We start from the raw sequence: 19,682 nt of genomic DNA on the forward strand, positions 1-19,682 counted from the left end.
CTAGACACAAGATCTGAGATAATGGTTAACCAGGCCACATTTGTGACTGAGACTCTTTAATCATTATTTCTCTCTCCATGCTCTGAGTTCTTTGTTTATACAAACTAAAGCTCATATCTGTACTCTGAAGATGGCTGAATATGTACTGAAGTGCTATCTTCCTGGGACAGCCCATGACATGTAATCCACCCTCCTTTTTCTGCCTTTCACAATTGTCTCTTTATTTGGAGTATAGGGTGATTGGCTGGACAGGACACATAGAACCCCAGGAGTTTGGGCCTGAGGTCTAAAAAATCTGATTTCACGACTACAGGAATAATTTTTCTTTTCTTTTCCCTTCCTTCCCTCCTTCCTTTACTCCCTCCCTCCCTTCTTTCTTTCTTTCTTCCTTCCTTCCTTCCTTCCTTTCTCCCTCCCTCCCTCCCTCCCTCCCTCTCTCTCTCTCTCTTTCTCTTTCTTTCTCTCTCTCTCTCTCTCTTTCTTTCTCTCTCTCTCTTTCTTTCTCTCTCTTTCTTTCTTTCTTTCTTTCTTTCTTTCTTTCTTTCTTTCTTTCTTTCTTTCTTTCTTTCTTTCTTTCTTTCTTTCTTTCTTTCTTTCTTTCTTTCCTTCTTTTTTCTGCCTGAGGCTTGAACTCTGGGTCTGGCCTCTGTCCCTTGAGCTTCTTTTGTTCAAAGCTAGCCCTCTACCACTTGAACCACAGTGCCACTTCCAGCTTTTTCTGAGTAGTTTTTTAGAGATCGGAGTCTCATGGACTTTGCCACCTGGGCTGGCTTCAAACCTTGATCCTCAGATCTCAGCCTCCTGAGTAGCTAGGATTACAGGCGTGAACCACTGGTGCCCAGGCAAGAATGACTTTTCTAAAATGTAGGGGAGAAAGCTTACTGCTGCCTGCCCAGGAAACATAATCTTACATACCCAGCCACTCCAATTCCTTTGTGGCTAAGCCAGACCTAAATAAGCATGCATAAATAAATAAATACAGCATGCTATATAGCAAGTGGAGTTTGTTCTAGTGTCACATTACAATTTAAATGCTGTAAATCATTGTCCTTTGAGAACACACACCCGCACCCCCCCCCCCCCCCCCCGCCATCCCCATCCCCACACTTTGTCACTAGTAAGTGCTCTTCCCACCCATTCTACAAACAACTGAAAGCTCTTGAAAGGTTTTTAGTGAGAGAGTGACCTGGTCAGATCTGCATTATTTAAAGGTCTCTCTGCAGTGTAGTACATGGCAGGGCCCTTGGATCTTCACAAGATTCTGGAGTTGCTGAGAGGAAGGAGCAGAGGGGTTTATCACGCAGGTCTGGCTAGACTGATGAAGGTTATAGGTAATAAAAGGACCTTTCCTTGTAGATTCACTGTGACCACCTTCTTCCCAATGTTGGTCCTTTGCTTTGCCACCCTGTATTCTAGTCCTAGTAGAGATGACAGGCTTTCATTAGGAAGAGCTGAGGAAGAAAAAGGAAAGGGTCATGCTCAGGTCACTGCAGATCCAGCAAACCAAAATGGAGCAGGAAACTTGAGCCCCGAGCATTCAGGATTACAGACCTCTACTGATTCAACAACAATGGAGCTTGTTAGAAATGATATTAGGAAAGACAGAGGTAGAATTCAAACCCAAGGGTAGAAGAACTATTCCTTCTTCCTTTGAAATTATTTCATCTCACTCTCTTCAGAAGGCTATGTTCAGCCATATAGTAAATTACTCTGTGGAACTGAGGGCCCAGTGGCTTCCTAGCTCAAGAAACCCAGAGGACAGTTCTTGACATTATCTTTCATCTGTCATGAGTCTAGAGCTCATTGCTTCATCTTTTTGGGCCTGTTTCTGCATCTGGAAAATGGTGATTATCTTTCCTCTTGTGGAATTCAGCATGTATGAAGGATCACATGCTGTCCTTCTTGACACATGGAAAGCAACAATCTCACAAAGCAGTGATTTCTCAGGTGGTGTCCCTGGTGGTGGAGAGGAAGGTGAATTGGTGAGACACTAGGTCCCTCAGTCTCTTGCTTGAATGAAGACAGCTGCACTCTTTCATACATTGGAATTCTGAGTGTGATTTCATGTAAATAGATGGTTTTGTTGCTAAAATACTTTGAAAACCAGTGTTGTAGAGCATTTCTCCCTGGGAAGTTTAAGTATCTCATCTTAACCCAGGAATGGCAGGTAATCAACTATCACATACTGAGCCTGTGGCAGACATCACTAATCAATCATAGGACCTTTGCTGTTGAACCATAATAAAGCAGTCAGCATTACTAGCAGCACAAGAATTCTAGTAGCTAGTTCTTCAGTGGCCATATGTGGTGAAACCAATTTTCTAGGAAGAAGGGAGAGTAATAGAGTGAGACTGATTAAAACATTGTAAACATTTAGAAATCTAGCAATGAAATGTCCCTTTGTATAACTAATGTAAAATAATTTTTTAAAAAGTCTACTCCTTTCCTACTCCTTTTTTTCCAAATAAAAAATTTTTATGTGGCCAAGATTGGTTTTGATCTCACCACAATGCTTTATGTTTCTGAAAGATAACAAAATATATACCCAAAATAGGCCACTTTGGCATAAGAGTTATTTTGAGTTCTGAAGGCTACTGAAAGAAAGCAGATACAAGAACAGCTCTCTGTTCACCCCTTTTGCCTAAAAACAAGATATAGGTTTGTAAAGGTTCTTCCTCTCCTCTCTACCAGTAGGGACAGAAATTAGTCACCAGAGACAGCTCTAGCTCTTTATCCCAGAAAAGAAGAAAATAAATCTTACTATCTAGGCCTTTTCTTTCCATAGTTCCTCTATATTAACCTGCCTTTAGTTTACTACCCTAGGAATTCAGAATCCTTTCCCTTTTTCTTGTCATTTCTAAAAAAAAACATATATTGTTCTTTCCTTAAGATTTTCTATTAGGACTGGGGATATAGCTTGCTAGGCAGGTAGATCACTTGTCTAGCAAGCTTAAGGTCTTGTCAAGCTGCAGTGTTGTTCCCAACAAAGACACTCTATAAGCCTAGGTTCTGAATCTCTCCCCCTCCCCGGGCCCTCATCACTTAGTATTCCCATAGGTATGTACAAGGTATATGTTAATAAACTTTGGGTTAATTTTCTCCTGTTAATCTGTCTTTTATCAGATTCAAGGCCTCCTGCCATTGAACCAAGGAACCTGGGAGGGTGAAGAGAAAGAATTTCCTTCCCCTACATTCTCTCCCTTATATTCCCACCTAGATAGCAAGTGCATGATACCTAGCACCTCCATATTACTCCAAAATAGCTGAAGAGTTATTCAGTAAATACTTCCTGACAGAATTAATCAACAATGTAAGCTAAGTCTAAGAGCTAGCCCAAGTGGTTATTTCCTTTAAAATTTATGTTTTTAAATTATGTTTTAGCAATACTGCAATTTGAACATACAACCTTGAACTTGCTAGGTAGATGATCTACCTCTTGAATCACACCTCCAGCCCAGCTTCTTCTTTTTATCTAGATATAAAGGGAGACATTCTTAGTTGAGGTAGTTCTCTTGGTGAATTGAAAGGAATCACTCACATACAAATTCTAGGAAGGCAGGTGATAATTTGTTTTTTTCATGTTTCATGCTTCAGTGAATGCCTAGAACAATTCCTGGCACATTGTAGACCCACCTTTTGTTTCAGTTACAGGAATGGAAGACATAAGAGAATACCATTGGCTGGAAAGGATTTCTGTTTATCTTCTGTGGGGCTAAAACACTAATGATTAATAGGCTCAGCCATATTTGAATTCAGCTGGACAATTGCTTCATGATTGCTATAGAAACCTCCACATTTCACATTTTTCAAGCAGTTAAGAATGGGGTGGGGAGGAAGGCGATGCAATGACTTTGCCATCTAACTGGTAATTCACTTACTCTTGCTTGTGAAACTTGACTGGATATGCCCCATTAAGAAATGAAAATATTCTGCAACACGTTTCTATTTATATTCATTATCAGAATATCTCCCAGAAATGTTATTCATTTGGCAAATGAAAGTTCCTATTTTAAAGGGTCATTCTGTTCAGCAATTGTTGAAGTTGTTGAGGAGTATAGTTTGTTGTAGGCAGAATTGTTTGGTCATTTGGTGGTTGGATTTATAGTTCCTTGGGCCCTTTTGGGTGGAAAAAAATCTACATGTAGCATTGCTACATTATAGCATCCACAAGCCTCCTACTCAGATATTGAGATCAGAGAGGTGGCTCAATAAAGCACCTACTATGTGCCACAGTCTTGTACATAGTAAGTGCTGAAGCAAACATCAAATTCTTACATTTAGCCATTCAACAAATACTTATTTATTGGCTATTCGCTACAATTTAACAAGATTAAACTCAGGTTCTAACAACCTCACTGGTACTCCCTCTAATTAATCTGGCATGCTATTCTTTTTTTAATCTGCCCTAATATTGCCAAATAGCTCAGTGAAAACAATAAAAGAGAAGAGGGTTTGAAATTCATTTATCATTCATAATCAACAGGGGCTCAGTTTAAGGTTTAGGTAGAGCTTTTATTGGACCCTTTGGCTTATCAAACTAGTTTATAACCATTGACTGGTTAGTCTAAACAAGCCCCCTGGGAGGCTTGGCTGAGTCTTTACTGTGTTGGCAGTCAGGGCTGCTTCAAGGCTGCTCAGTGATATCAGAGCTGGTTTATCAGACCCTTCTGTGCCAGGATTGATCAACAGCTTCCCTCCCCTTCTCAGGTACTTAAACATCTATCTTTAATTTTCTGATGAGGAGCCCCATTTTGCTGCCTTCCGGTCCTGTTCAGTGGTAAACTGGTTCCCTCTGTCTTCTCAGACACCTTGCGCCTTCCAACGCCCACTAGAGGAATGGCTGGCTCTGTAAAGCTAGGCTTGATGGTCTTAGATTTCAGAAATTATCCCAACTTGCATGCAGACCTCAGCAAATAATGCTTTGAAGTCAGACAAATCTTGGGTTCAAATCTTGGTTTGGTTGCTTAGTAGCCATGTGATTTGGAATGTATCACTTAATCTTTTGCCAACTTCAGTTTCCTTCTCTGTGAAATGGAGGTGCTAGTAATATTTTTTATTATGACATTGTTGCAAGAGTTAATTTAAATATGTACTATGTGTAATTATTTTGTATCATTTTGAGGTGTAATAGTTGCTCAATGTATATGAGCTATTACTACAATGTATAGTAGAAATCATTACAACTTTCCAGCAGAAGAAAAATGAAGAGGCTTCTAAACCAGTTACATATGATCTTTGCAATAAAATTCATCTGAAAAATCTATAGGTATTCTATGACTTATACTCTCAAAATGAGAGAGATATGGATTTTTTGTTGTTTTGTTATGCAGCTCAGGCTGGTTTTGAGCTCATGACCCTTTTACCTCTATTTCTGGAGTTCTGGAATTACAGGTGTGCACCACCATGCCCAGTGGAGATAGGCAGGTTTAACTTGTGCATGTCCATGCTATCAAACTTGGAGGCAGGGGGAATATATGCATGTATATATAAATAAATACATGTAATTATGCACACATTCTCTCTATTGCTATGAGAAAGGAATATGTCTCCTAGAATGCATTTGCCTGAAACCAGCTAACTGAAGAGAATGAGAACATACTTTGTAGAAATGCACTTGGGAGAGAGAGCTGAAGTACAGCTGAGAAAGTAGTACTTGGACATTTATGTTTTCCTAGTGCTTTATGGGCTCCATATAAAGCCACTCTAATGACCTGTCCTCCAAGCCTGAACAATTTGTGGATGGAACTGTAGGTTTCCATTGGCTTTGTGTATATGGCTTTAATTTCATTGCTGGGATAAAGGCAGTACAAACATGTTAACTCTGAGTCCATCAAAGGAAGAAGTCTGTAATTGCAATTTGCCAGTAAGTGTGCTTCTACTGTGTGCGGTGTCAAAGCCAATGATGATAAATCCTGTGCATTTATCTGAGCCCAGGAGCAGATACACAATAATGACAACTGCATTAGGCAAGAGAATTGTATTTGATCACTGCACACTGGTAGCAGTATCAAGCAGACCCCAGCCAGGGAATCTGCACATTCACTATGATAACCACCAGCTAGCTACATATGGCTACTGACCCTTTGAAATATGGCTAGCCCAAACTAAGCTAGGTTGCAAGCATAAAACTCATGGCCTTTAAAGTAAACAACAAAAAAGAATGTAATGTATCTAATTTGTGGAGCTGAACATGGAGATTATGTCTATAATCCCAGACTGAAGCAGGAGGATTGAATCTGAGATCAGGCTAGGCCACATGGCATCTCAAACAACAAACAATTCAGTTTTATATTGAGAAGATGTTAAAATTCTGATATGTTTGATAGGTTAGGAATAATAAAACATGTCATTAAAATGAACCTCACCATGCTGGATGCCAGTGGCTATAAGTCTTAGCTATTCAGGAGGCTGAGAATCCCATTTTGGAGCCAATCCAGGAAGACAAATCTGTGACTCTTATCTCCAATTAGTGCTGGTAAAAAGCTGTACATGGAAATATGATTCAAGTACTAGAGTGCAGTCATGAGTGAAAAGGAAAAACAGAGTTTGTGTTCCTGAGTTCAAGCTTCAATACAGGCACACGAAAAGGTAATAATCTCACCTCATGGGTGCATGCTCATGGTTCTACCTATTTGTGAAGCATAACTAGAAGAACTGGAAGACCTGCCTAGGAAATTGCAAGACCCTATCCTAAATATAGTTCTTCTTTTTTTTTTTTTTGTCAGTCATGGGGGCTGAACTCTGGGCCTGGACACTGTCCCTCAGCTCTTCAGCGTAAGGCTAATGCTCTACCACTTGAGCCACAGCGCCACTTCCAGCTTTTTCTGCTTATGTGGTGCTGAGGATTTAAACCCAGGGCCTCATGCAAAGCAAGCGCTCTACCACTGAGCCAACTTACCAGCCCTCAAATATATATATATAAAAGGCTGGAGGTGTGACTTAAGAGGTATAGAGCCTGCCTAGTAAACATGAGACCCTGAGTTTAGACCCCAGTACTGCTCCTCCCCCCCAAATTAATCTTGTCTCTACTTCTTTGTCTGACAGAATTTTTAAAGTAACATGAATGGCATACATCATATTTCTCTTTGGCAAACCAGATAAACAGTAGGAAGCTGACAGGTAAGGCAGACAACTCTTAGGTGTGCACCCTTGAAGTTACTGGTGTGCCTGCCTTTCTTCTAATACTAATAAGGTTAACTGGGCACCTGGTTGCCATGGTGATGGCCTCCTGGTTGCCATGGTACTAGTTTTTGACCCAAGAATGGACTTGTGACTTAAGATTGTCAATCAGAGTGCTTCCTCTGGTATTTGCACTAGTGATTGGAGTGGCAACATTCTGTATATGGCTCAGAAAAACACATGGAGCTGATTTACAAAGAGAGACAAGAATGAAACACATATTTAGGTTTAAAGCATGGAGATAGAAGGTGAAGGGTCCTGGAGGTGTTTGAGTCTCTGGTTGTAATATGTATTATAGTCAGTTCTTATCCTTGGATCTCATGGGATAGATCTTATGAGTTACCTAAATTGCATATTCTCTCTTTCCTCACTCTCCTCTCTCCTCTCTCTTCTCTCTCCTCTCTTCCTTTTTCTTTCCCTCCTTTCTCTCCTCTTCCCACCCTCCTCTCTCTGCCCTCCTCTCCTCTTTTCTCTCTCTTCACTTTCTTCTCTCTCCTCTCTTCTTTCTCCTCACATCTCTCTCCTCCTCCCTCCACTCTCTCTCTCTCTCTCTCTCTCTCTCTCTCTCTCTCTCTCTCTCTCTCTCTCTCTCTCTCTCTCTCTCTCTCTCTCTCCTTCCTATACTGGTACTCGGGCTAAAACTCAGGGATTCATGCTCATGCTCTCACTGGGTATTTTTCATTCACAGCTATACCACTTGAGCCACACCTCCACTTCCAGCTTCTGCTGGTTAACTAGAGATAAGAATCATTTGTCACGTTTGTTTGCCTGGGTTGACTTTGAACCCGGATCCTTAGATCTCAGACTTGTGAGTAGCTATTCTTTTTTTTTTGGAGGGGGGTCCGGTCATGGGGCCTGAACTCTGGGCCTGGGCGCTATCCCTCAGCTCTTCAGCTCAAGGCTAGCGCTCTACCACTTGAGCCACAGCACCACTTCTGACCTTTTTCTTTTTGCTTATGTTGTGCTGAGGAATCAAACCCAGGGCCTCATGCATGCAAGGCAAGCACTCTACCACTGAGCCACCTTCCCAGCCCATGAGTAGCTATTCTTATAAGCATGAACCACCAGCACCAGGCTTGTGTTTTATTAAAGAGGTCTCCCAGATTATACAAACTCTACTCCATACAAAATGTAGGTTTTCCTTGCATATACATTCATCCCTGTGGTTGCAAATAGAAACAACTGGTGCTTTTAGGGACACCATTCCTCCATGACCCCAAGCACATGCTTGCTTTTGTTGAATCTCTGTTATTCTTCCCCCAGATCTTTGAAGAGTTGCTCCTTTCTTGTTTTGTTGTTTTGTGGGGAGGTCTCAGTATATTGCTTTAACTGGCCTTGAACTACCAGGCTCAAGTGATTCTCCTATTTTAGCCTCCTGAGTAGTTGGGATTATAGACAAGAACCACTGCTATATGAAGTTGTTGCTTTGCATTTTATTCCTGTTGGTGGTGGTGCTAAAAGTACTCTTTTCACTGAGCTATATCTCCAGCTCATTCAGGAAGTTGTTTATTGGCTCTCCTATCTTTAAGATCGTTGGTCTTCTGGAGCTTTAGTTTCTTATGCTCTCTCAGAACTGGAAGATAGATCTCTCAGGAGGGCAGCATTTCAAAGAGAGGGCTTCACTATTCTAGAGGAGATATTTCTGGGAGATAGCAGATTTACATCTCAAAGGGGAAGGGAATGGATTTATAATTGCAAGCTTCCTAAGCTTTCTAAGCTCAGCCTGGGTACAGGAATGCTCACACAATCCGTTACTTATGAGACAGAGGCCAGAGAATGGTTGGAGCTTAAGAATTCCAGGCCAGCCTTTGAACACTGTGAAAACCTTGAGACTCTGATCTCTCAATCAAAGAAAAAAGAAAAAAGTGCTCTGTTCCAAGACAAGTCAGGTTTTGGTTGAAATAAACAATATATTCTTTTGGCAGTGTGGTACTTTCTCAGGCAGGCATTTTAATGGGGCTAGGATCAGAAGAAGTCATAGGCCAGTTGGAGTCAAGAGTTTGGTCACGGGCTGGGAAGGTGGCTCAGTGGTAGAGAGCTTGCCTTGCATGCATGAGGCCCTGGGTTCGATTCCTCAGTACCACATAAGCAGAAAAAGCCAGAAGTGGTGGTGTGGTTCAAGTGGTAGGGCACTAGCCTTGAGCTGCAGAGCTGAGGGACAGCGCCCAAGCCTAGAGTTCAGGTCCCATGAACCACAGGAAAAAAAAAAAGTTTGGTCTTGCCAGCACAGGGGATGGGGATGGATAATGGTGTTGGATAGAGTCATTTGTTCCAGGAGTTCTCAAAAGATGATATCTTAGCTGGATGCCTGTGGCTCATGACTATAATCCTAGCTGAGATCTGAGAATTGAGGTTCAAAACCAGCCTGGACAGGCTTGAGACTGTTATCTCCAAATAACAACCAAAAAGCCAGAAATAGAGTTGTATCTCAAGTAGCTTTGAGCAAAAAAGCTCAGGGACAGTGTCTAGGCCCTTAGTACAGGCCCCAAGAGGGGTACGTGTGTGTGAGCACGTTCGCATACACACACACACACACACACACACACACACACACACACACACACAGATGACATCTCTATGCCTTCCAGAGAGGGCTCACAGTGAATGTCTGTGTCTCATCACAATATCTTCTTTTATTTTTATGACAATTTTTTAGTTACTGATTTATTTGCTTACCATTTTTCTTCTCCTACTCTTTTCCTAAGTACCATCAGAGCAGGAACCAAGCTTGCCTTCTTCACTGTAATAGCCCCAGCTTCTAGAACAGGAGCCTGACCTATTGGAGGTATTCCTGACACAATTGTTAGGATGATATGTATGTGTGGAGCACCTGTGTGCTGCTTTTATGCTGAGAAGTAGTTTAAGCTCTTGATGATTGAACAAAGTTCCCAACTTTCTATTTTAGCTTATACTCTGTGACAAATTGTTAATTTCTAATTCCCATTTATGAAGAAATTTGGGACATATGAAGACACACTTATGAAGCTATCCTTATGTTGGAGGTACCTTCCAGACTGTTTGATAAACTGATATTGTGGCTTAAGGTATAGTATAATTCAATGATAGACGGTGTGCTTAGCATTTGAGAGGCCCAGGTGATCCCAGCACCTGGAAACAACAAAACAAAACAACGGTACACTATTGTAACTGAATCTTCACAGCAACCTTTGAAGGTAGTATATTTATTCAGGGCTGCTTTTGGCTGTGTGCAGTAGCTTAAGTTGAGGAACTATGCTGAAGAATTTGTACAACATCTTTGTGAAGTCATCAAAGGCTGGGTTTCTTCTGCTTTCCTGTTTTGTCATTCTTATCATGAACTCTTATCTTGGACTCAGTTGTGAAGATGGCAACTGCTACTATTGGTGTCTTTTTCTTACTTCAGACTGGAAGAATGGAGGGCAAAGTGCTTTTACCAGTTGAATGTATTCCTTCTAATTAGTGTTAAAAACAAAATTTTGGGGGCTGGGAAGTGGTACTGTGGCTCAAGTGGTAGAGTGTTAGCCTTGAGCAAAGAGGGGCTCAGGAACAGAGCCCAAGTCCTGAGATCAGGCCCCAGGCCTGGCAAAAAAATTTTTTTGGAAGTACCTTAATAATAAAATGCAAAATTATGGTTTTACATTTCATTGATCTCTAGGTCATAGGGCCATACCTAGCTGCAAGTAAGTCTGGGAGGCATTTTTCTTTTCTTTTTTTTTTTTTTTTTGGGTCCGGTCATGGGGCCTGAACTCTGGGCTTGGGCGCTGTCCCTCAGCTCTTCAGCTCAAGGTGAGCGCTCTACCACTTGAGCCACAGTGCCACTTCCGGCTTTTTTTTTTTTGCTTATGTGGTGCTGAGGAATCGAACCCAGGGCCTCAGGCATGCAAGGCAAGCGCTCTACCACTGAGCCACCTTCCCAGCCCCTGGGAGGCATTTTTCAATGGACAAATTGTGTCTTTGCATAAAACCCAAGTTCTGTTGGTACAGAGCAAGGGAAGATAGATATTGCATAGAGAATGAGCTGTGTTGGCCTTGACTAAGTGCAGTGGTTCTGAAGAATGGTTAGACCTGTCAGTAGTCAAGACAGCTGAGAGGTGTGGTGTGGGGTTAGGGCAATTGGATAGGATTAGGGCAATTGGATAGAGTTAGGGCAGTAAGATAGAGGAGAAAATACCTTATTGTTATAGAGTGTTTTCCTCAAAGTACAGCGTCTGAAAAGATATGAGGAAAAACAAAAATGACTGTAATTCAAAGATAATTCCAAAGCCTGTATTATATTCTTAAGGACTGGGATTTTGTGGGTCTTAAATATAGTTTGATGATTTTTCTGGGATGGAATAAGCCATCACATCCTGCTAGCTTTTCATAGTCATAATACCTGCGAGTGATTGAGCATTTAGTGTGTGTGATTTTTTTATATATATATACATACATTACTTCATCTTGCAAAATGGCTTTATGGGATTTTTGTTGGTGGTAGTAGTAGTGGTCATAGGATTTGAATTCAGAACCTGGGCTCAAGGCTATTACTCTACCACTTTGAGCCACGGCTCTACTTCTGATTTTCTGGTGGTTAATAGGAGATAAGTCTTAGGGACTTTCCTGCCTGGGCTGTCTTCAAACTGCAATCCTCAAATCTCAGCCTCCTGAGTAGCTAAGATACAGATGTAAGCCACCAGTACCTGGTTCTGGCTTTATGTTTATACTTTTAAAAATTATTCCTAACCATTGTATAAACAAAATGAAGTAAACAAACCCAAACAATAAGGAAATGAAGGGGAAAAATCTAGAAATCTCACTCCCAGAGAAAATCAAGATTGATATTTTGGTAGGTGTCTTTCTAAATATTTCTTTGCGGATAAATGCATGTTTAAATATATAAGTGAATCATATTTTTGTGGGCGTAAATTGTCCTACTTACTTATCCCAACAACCCTATGAAATAAGTATCATTATCTCAATTTAATGGGTCTAGAATAATTAAGTGATAGGCCCCAGAATACATAACTAACACGTGGCCAAATGAATATAGTTGGGTTTTTTTTTTCCTGAACTGACTATCACAATTCTCTGGCAGACTAGAATTTGACAGGGTAAAGGTCTTTTCTTGGAGAATTTTTAAGAATATATATGTACAGATGGCCTACTGTCAGGTATCTTAGGAATAGGAAAACACTCTGGCTCTATGAGCTCAGCAGTTTTAGTGAATACTCCCAGTGTGAGTAAAATAAAGCAGTATTCTGGAAAACACCATTAGTCTGAAGTTTGGATGAAGCTGCCTTGATGGCTCCCACGGTGATGCCCTTTCACCTCCCCACATGACCAAGTCTTCTGGAACTGTCAGTGTTCATCCTTCTTACTCACTGCAAATGATCCTTGTTTTGGTTCATTGAAAGTGATTTTTTTTCATGTCATCTCCCACCCCTACCCTCATTTTTGCTTGGTAGTTGCATTCCCCAGATATTGTGGATCAGGCTGAATTATCTTTGGAAGCATCAAGATTTTGAGAGAATAAATGAATTGTACCTCTGCTTCCCTTATTGTAAGTCAAGGGAGTAATGGAAGTCCTTAAAAGATGTTTTGTTTTGTTTTTGTTTATAATGAATAGAGCGCTAATTAAATAAATCATGGTACATCCATGTGCTAGAAATCCATAGTAATGAATAAATGAGAACACAAAGAAAGAATGTATTATTTAGTAAAAAGAAAACACGCAAGATACAGAACATATTGTAGAATAACCTCTTCCCCTCTTTGGTAAATTCTTTTTTTTCTTTTTTTGTCAGTCATGGGGCTTGAACTCAGGGCCTGTCCTTGAGCTTTTTCGCTCAAGGCTAGTGCTCTACCACTTTGAACCACAGCACCACTTTCGTGGTTTTTTTTTTTTTTTTTTTGGCTGGTTAATTGGAGATAATAGTCTTATGGACTTTCCTGCCTAGGCTGGCTTCAAACAGCAATCCTTAGATCTCAGCCTCCTGAGTAACTAGGATTACAGGTGTGAGCCACTAGTGCCCAGCCCTTTGGTGAATTCTTTTAAAAGAATGTATATGATTTGTCAAAGGACAAACTCATGGACTTTTTAATCTTACTTGGCTTTGTTTTTGGTTCAGAATGGGGCAACACTTCAGTGAGTACAATAGAATAAGTGTTCCAGTAATCCAAAGAGAACAGGTTGATTTTATAGACAGAGAAAGGCTGAGGAAAAGAACAGAGACCACAGAGTGGGTTATCATTTCAGACATACTTTCCTTCAGTGTTCTGTTCTGGGGATAGAGAACAAGAGAAATAACTGATTTGTTAAGATCAGGTTACTTTAGATAAACTTCTTTGTGGAGGGAAATTTCTTATCATTTTAAACTAGCCTGTTTGGGAAATTTAGCTGATAGCCCTCATTTCTCTGGGTTCTTGGGAAGTTAGGTAAACAACACAGTTTTGGTTTAGTGATGTGGAGCTTCAACATGGTGACTCCATTTTGGTTTTTGATCTGATCTGTCTGGATCAGTATAGGACCCTTGTTCAATCTGTAGTTTTCACTTGAGAATACATATGTCTTTTCTACACAAATCTGTAAGAATCCATTGCTAATTAATAGGACTTACTATAGAAAGGGCAGAAATAGAAGCTGTCAGTAGTCATTTTATACTTACATGCTTAAGTATGTTATTTATATGTTAATTTGAACAATATATAATTATTACCTAATACCAATAGGAACAAACAGAGCAATAATATGGGCCAGTAAGTGTTTTCTTCCCTGTATTTATTCATGCTTCAAAAAATTCCATGTTACTTATTTATTTTTGGTCCTGAGGATTGAGCACAAAGTTTGTACCTTTGCGCGCGCGCGCGCGTGTGTGTGTGTGTGTGTGTGTGTGTGTGTGTGTGTGTGTGTGTGTGTATTTATATGTATGCTGTTCTGGGGTTTGAACTCAGGGTCTAGGAGCTGTCCTTGAGCTTTTTTTTTTTCCTTTTTGCTTTCTTTTTTTTCCTCAAGGCTAGCAATCTACCACTTGAACCACAGCTCCATTTCTGGCTTTTTGGTGGTTAACTGAAGATAAGTGTCTCACAAACTTTCCTGCTCAGGCTAGCTTCCAACCATCCTTAGATCTCAGCCTCCTAAGTAGTTAGGATTAAGGTGTGAGCCACAAATGCCCACCTGGGTTTATACATATTAAGCGTACATTGTACTAAGATAAACCTCTGAGGTTTGAACCCAGGACCTGTACTTGGTATGCAGATACTCTACTACTTGAACCTCTTTACCAACCATTTTTGTGTTGGCTATTTTGAGCTAATATCTTGCTTTATTCCTGAGGCTGACCTGAACCATAGTCTTCCTACTGTGCTCCCGAGTAACTGGCATGACAGGTGCACACAACTCTGCCCAGCCATTGATTGAGATGGTATCTAGTGATTGATAAAATGATAAAAATCCTCCAGATAGATCTTCACCTTCCAAGTAGCTAGGATTATAGACTTAAGGTACCATATTAGCTAAATTTTAATTTTATTTATTTATTTATTTATTTTTGAGTCCGGTCGTGGGGCCTGAACTCTGGGCCTGGGCGCTGTCCCTCAGCTCTTCAGCTCAAGGCTAGCGCTCTACCACTTGAGCCACAGCGCCACTTCCGGCTTTTTTGTTTTTGCTTATGTGGTGCTGAGGAATCAAACCCAGGGCCTCATGCATGCAAGGCAAGCTCTCTACCACTGAGCCACCTTCCCAGCCCCTAAATTTTATTTTTATATGTTGTTGGACATATCTTCTTTCTCCTTGGATGGTCCAGCAGCCACTTCACCTTACAAACTTTAGGTGTTAGAAGAAATTCACAGGATGGCCCTGTGAATAGGGCTTTGTGTGATAGAAAGGATCTGAACAGTAATACAGTTTGGAGGATAGATTTTTTTTTCTTAATTGTAAGAAATCAGGAAGGAGTAGCAAATAGTGCCATTAGTTTCACAGGCTGTGGCAGTGTTAAGAAAAATCCAAAGATCATCTTAGTCTTAGCTGGAGTGATGAACCCCAGTTGTGGGAAGTAGAGTGTGGTGGATTTCCCTAGCTGGGAGAGCAAGCATAGTGTGTGTAGCAGCTTCCAAGTGACATGTTCTTGGGAGTTAGTTACACCCTGCCCCATTGCAGTGTGCCATCCCATCATACTGTGTTCCCATAGTGTTTCAACATCCTGGGAGGGGGGAGAAGCAAAGAAACAGAAGAGAACAGCAAACCTAACGGTGCATGAAATTAGCAATGAACACTGGAAAACCGATCACAGTTCTGTTCTGGGAGAGGGTGGAAATCACAATCATTTTATTAGAATAGAAGCTAAAAGAGAGAAAAACAGAGTGGCAGCTGAATAAAAGCATTGCTGCCACCTTTTCAAGTGGTGGCCCTACCACCTATCACCCATAGTGGTCTCCGAATTGAGTGGTCTCAGACGGGCTGGATGGGAAGGAGACACCTCTCTCATTCTTTTAATTGATGGTACAGTATGTTCATTATGTGTCAACTACATTTTCACAAACAAGATCTAATCTTTTTTTAAAATGTGTTACTGGGGCTTGAACTCAGGTCCTTGAGCTTTCATTTAGCTTTTATGCTCATGAGAGGCTGCCATTCTGAGCTACACTTGAGCTATACCTCCACTTCTGGGCTTTTTGCTGGTTTCTTTGTCTTCCTGGGCAAATTAACTCCATTCTCCACAGTCACCCATGACAGCTGGGGTTCTTCAGCCCTCACATCTCAGCCTCCTGAGTACTTAGATTACAGGGATGAACCACTAGCACCCAGCAATATCTGATCTTTGCTCTCAAGAAGTTAAAAGTCTGATGAGAGAGTCAGGCTCAATAAAATCCGTGTCTGAGCCCAGCACCAATGGTTCATCCCTTCTCAACTCATCATCAGATGAAGTGGCATTTGGCTGTCATCCTATGTGGAAGGCTGAGAGCAGGAGGATCATGGTTCTAGGTTAGCCGAAACAGAATGTCTTATGGACTCCATCTCAAAGAAGAAGCTGGATGTGGTGACATGTGCTTTTTTCCTTTTTCTTTTTTCTTCTATTTTTGCAGGACCAGGATTCAAACTCCATACCTGATTCTTTGTTCCTTGGCTGGCGCTTTACCAACTGAGCCATAACCTCCAACCCCAGCATATGCTTTTTAACCCAGCAATGTGAAGAAGCCTCAAATAGGTTGATGTAGTCCAGGTACAAAGGGGAAGTGAAATCTTATCTCAAAATAACCATTGCAAAAAAATGGCTGGAGGCATACTTTAGTGGTAGAGTACCTGATTAGCAAGCGGGAGGCCCTCAGTTCAAACTCTAGCACTGAAAAAAAAAAAAAAAGATGGAAAAAGGAAGACACTGAATCCATTTTATTTTACCAATTCCAGACAAATGATGAGGAAATGTTGAGGATGATTTTTGGTTATATCTGACCTCAGTGGGAGTGTTGTGAGTGATTACTCCTGAGTACCTAGGATTACAGGTATGAGTCACTGGTGCCCACCTTGTTCTTAATGGTATATTTTTGTTATTATTTCTATATTTCTTCCCTCAACATGGAGCTAAGCACAAGGTTATTTTAAAAAAAGAGACTATAAAGGCTGTGAGGGTAGCACAGCAGTATGAGCAAGGCCTTGGGGTTAGATCCTTAGCACAGGCATCCACTCTACTATTCTATATAAAAAGTATGTTAGCCTTTTGAAAATAATAAAAGAGCACACTTGTTCTCAGGTACAGAAAATATCTCCGGTTTATAGCCAGAACCAGAGAGTGGCAGGGATGGATACAATGGGAACAGGGATATCTGTGTGTGTGTGTGTGTGTGTGTGTGTGTGTGCCCGTGCGTGTGTGCGCGCGCGTGCGCGCGCACTGGTCCTGGGGCTTGAACTCAGAGCCTGAGTGCTGTCTCTGCCCTTTTTTGCTCAAGGTGAATGTTCTACCTCTTGAGCCATGTCTAGCTTTTTTAGTGGATAGAGATAAGAATCTCACAGACTTTCTTGAAGTGGCTGGCTTTGAACTCTGATCCTCAGATCTCAACCTCCTCAGTAGCTAGGATTATAGGTATGAGCCACTGGTGCCTGGCAATATCTTTTTATACCTAGACAAATAGGTAGAAGACTAGACTTTGTACATAGACAGAAATGGAAGGGTGTTTTGTTTTGTTTAGGAGAGGGGAATGTTGGAGAATTAACTAAAGGCCTTTTACATACTAAGTTCCTGTTCTACCCCTGATCTCAGGCCTAACATTGAAAACGTAGGTTTGTTTGTTTTGTTTTGTTTTGTTTTTTTGTCTGTTGTGTGGCCTAAACTCTGGGCCTGGGCGCTGTCCCTCAGCTCTTCAGCTCAAGGCTAGGGCTCTAGCACCACTTCTGGCTTTTTCTGTTTATGTGGTACTGAGGAATCGAACCCAGGACCTCATGCATGCAAGGCAAGCACTCTACCACTGAGCCCCTTCCCAGCCCAAAATGGAGTTTTTAAACAGAGAAAACTGCTTGTAGAGTAAGAATTAAATATCTATTTGTTGAACACAGGAATACAGAAGTAAAGTAAAAGAACTGACAGCACAGCTGTGCACTGGTGGCTCCCACCTGTAATCCTAGCTACTCAGGAGGCTGAGATCTGAGGATCACGGTTCAAAGCCAGGCTGGGCAGGAAAGTCCGTGAGACTCTTATCTCCAGTAAACCACCAGGAAAACTGGAAGTGGCACTGTCTTGAGCTGAAGAACTGAGGGACAAGTGGCACTTGCCTTGAGCTGAAGAACTGAGGGACAGCGCCCAGATCCAGAGTTCAAGTCCCACGACCAACAAAACAACAACAACAACAACAACAAAACTGACAGCGTCTCTAACAAGACAAGGCTGAAGCACTTCAAGGTCCTGGTAAGAAGCCAATGGACAACCCCCAGTGTAACATGGCCACTGAATCTTCCCACAGCTGAACAAGTCCTAATCCTAGCTCCTGAATTCTGTGGCTTGCTTGAAACCCCTTTTAGCTGGCATGAGCTCAATTTAGGGCTGAGTTCTGGATTACTTCTAATCTCAATTCACCAGGAGTTAGCCATAAAAGGCCCTGGCCAGGTGCCTGGAAAAAAAATCAGTGTCACAGGAGATATTATTAGTGACATTTCCCACTCACTGTGATTTTTACCCCCAGTGTTGGATATGGAACCCAGGACCTTGCACATACCAGGCTCTATAATTGAGCCCCACTCTTAGCCTACTCACTAATACTTTGAAATTTTTGAAAAGGAAGAAAACACCTGAGATTTTCAGTTTTCTAGAGACTGTCCCTTTTAGGTGATTGTATATGAGGTAAAAGACTGGATTGGAGACTCAGGCCTTTCTCTTTGAAGTTATTCTGCTTTAGAGAGAGCAGGGTTTTGTTGTTGTTTTTTTCTGCCAAAATTCCCAGGAAAGGGCCTTCCTGCCTGGTAAGAAATATTTTTCTCCTTAGCCTACAAAGGAATTCTCTTCCTGAGGCAAAGGAAGATTCACTTCCAGGCCTTTCCCTGGGCACACCGTGAAGCTGTGTTTTGGAGGGGAGAAGGGAGTGTCCGTTTTAGGTTGCAAATCACTTCTGGGAGTGTTAGTGATGAATCAACTTTTAGATATGTTCTCTGACATCCACAAAGAATTTCAAAGCTAACCAAGCACCTCGCAGGTCCTGGAGGATAGCATTGTTGTCAAGGGCCAGGGAACGCTGCCTGTTCTGAGACATGGTGTTTGAATTCTCCAGCCTGATGCAGAGTAAGCATGATGCGTTTTGCTTTGATTTGATTTTTTGAATCATAGATTGGTTGGACCAGCATACCAGCGAAGGGCACATCCTCCACTTATAAAAAGCTATCCCATATTCTTGCAGAGCTCAGGAGGCCATGGTGATGCATAGTGACCTTTAGCTACTTCCTGGTTGTATGATTATGGACATGTGAGTTCGCCTCTCTGAACTTAGTTTTCTTATCTCTAAAATGGAAGCTCAAACCCAAAAATTTATGCCTCCCTCCCTTCTTCCTTCTCTCCCTCCCTCCATCCCTCTCTCTCTCCCTCCCTCCCTTTCTTCCTTCCTTCCTTCCTTCCTTCCTTCCTTCTCTTCCTCCTCTTCCTTCCTTTCTTTCTGAGAGAATCTCACTATATAGCCCAGATTGGTTTTAAACAAGAGATCTTGAGTTTCTTAACTTTTAGAATTACAGGTGTGCTCTACCACTTTGCTCAAATAAATTAAGTCCATTTAAATCTAGTCTCAATCTCTCACTCTCTCTCTCTCTCTCTCTCTCTCTCTCTCTCTCTCTCTCTCTCACACACACACACACACACACACACACACACACATATTTCCATATTACCTGTTTCACCAGCCATAGGCTGAGATAGAAATAGACTTTACCCTTTAGGTTATTATGGGTTAAAAATGGTACTAAGTATATGAAAATTGCCCTGCAGAGTCCCTGGTATAAAGTTATTAAAGCAGTGTTTTTGGGGCCAGTGACCTCAGAAGCACTTTTTCTAGGTCATTGAACAATAAAAATGTGC

The 19,682-nt window shown here is 41.4% G+C and overlaps 1 long non-coding RNA gene across 3 annotated transcripts in view; it reads left to right on the forward strand.

The window, feature by feature from the left end:
- LOC138837456 (uncharacterized) overlaps positions 1 to 19,475 on the forward strand; it is a 59,033-nt gene extending 39,558 nt beyond the window's left edge. For all 3 annotated transcript variants that reach the window (XR_011375318.1, XR_011375317.1, XR_011375316.1), the window contains 2 exons: positions 16,219 to 16,355; positions 17,684 to 19,475. This is a non-coding gene — a long non-coding RNA (uncharacterized lncRNA). The remainder of the gene's footprint in view (positions 1 to 16,218; positions 16,356 to 17,683) is intronic.
- Positions 19,476 to 19,682: the final 207 nt, after the last annotated feature.

The sequence above is a fragment of the Dipodomys merriami genome, unplaced genomic scaffold (genome assembly GCF_024711535.1).
Source record: "Dipodomys merriami isolate MVZ:Mamm:240054 unplaced genomic scaffold, mDipMer1.0.p SCAF_27, whole genome shotgun sequence".
NCBI lineage: Eukaryota > Metazoa > Chordata > Mammalia > Rodentia > Heteromyidae > Dipodomys > Dipodomys merriami.